This window comes from Miscanthus floridulus, chromosome 2, assembly GCF_019320115.1.
Source record: "Miscanthus floridulus cultivar M001 chromosome 2, ASM1932011v1, whole genome shotgun sequence".
NCBI lineage: Eukaryota > Viridiplantae > Streptophyta > Magnoliopsida > Poales > Poaceae > Miscanthus > Miscanthus floridulus.
The window spans coordinates 133294815-133295803 of NC_089581.1; the positions used below are offsets into that span (position 1 = coordinate 133294815).

The 989-nt window shown below is 37.4% G+C and overlaps 1 non-coding gene across 1 annotated transcript; it reads right to left on the bottom strand.

The window, feature by feature from the left end:
• Positions 1 to 240: 240 nt before the first annotated feature.
• LOC136541151 (small nucleolar RNA R71) lies at positions 241 to 347 on the bottom strand. Its single transcript, XR_010780245.1, has one exon. It is a non-coding gene; the product is annotated as a small nucleolar RNA R71 (small nucleolar RNA).
• Between the last annotated feature and the right edge of the window lie 642 nt (positions 348 to 989).

The window sequence follows — 989 nt, forward strand, 5'->3', positions numbered from 1 at the left end:
TACCCCATTCAGTGGAAAGGCACATGAAGGTGCTAGTGCTCATCTTTAGAATTTTCTGGAGATAAGCAGCATGGTTGTCATCAAGGATGTTGCTCAAGACATCATACTACTTCGCTTATTTCCATTCTCACTTGTGGGACGAGCGAAGCAGTGGATCTACATCAACAAAGATCACATCAACACATGGGCAAAGTGTTCAAAGGCCTTCCTAGAAAAGTTCTTCCCTATAGGCAAGACCAATGCCTTAAGAGGAAAGATTTCTAATTTCCAACAGTAGAAGGGAGAAACCATTCTAGTAGCATAGGAACGTTTCCAAGAATATATTTCAGATTGTCCTCATCATGGAATGGAAGATTGGTTGTTCATGCAAAACTTTTACCATGGATTAACTTAGAAAGCTCATAAACAACTAGTTGCAACTGCTATAGATCATTTATGTCACTCACCCTTGGAAAAGTTGAAACTCTTATCGAAAAGATAGCCTCTAATCAAGGCTGGTCATTGTACAACATTCAATTATGCAATAAGAGAGAAGAAGTACCAGAAGAGGTGTGTGCATTGTCAACCAAGAAGGATGTCTTATTGAATTGGCTTGAACAGCGAGCCAATTACAAGAGAGATCATCAGGCCATTGAAGATGCATTCAATGCACAAAACACCTATAGAGAATATTTGGGGGTTGAATTCCCTGAATATTTGGAGGATGCAAATATCGTCATCAACGATTCTGCTCCACAATAACAGAGACAAGGGTGGAATCAACAACAATGGTCGACTTACCAAGGTAAGTACCTAGATAATTACTATAATTCTTCTAAATCTAGTAGCCATCCTTAAGAGACTTAATCTTAGAACAAGTTAGGATGAATGAGAATATTTCTAAGAAGCTTGCTTTGAATGATAAGGTCCTAGAAAACATAAATACTAAAATGAATAACTTTTCTTCCGCCATAAAAGACCAACTTAGATATAATAAAAAGATAGAATCA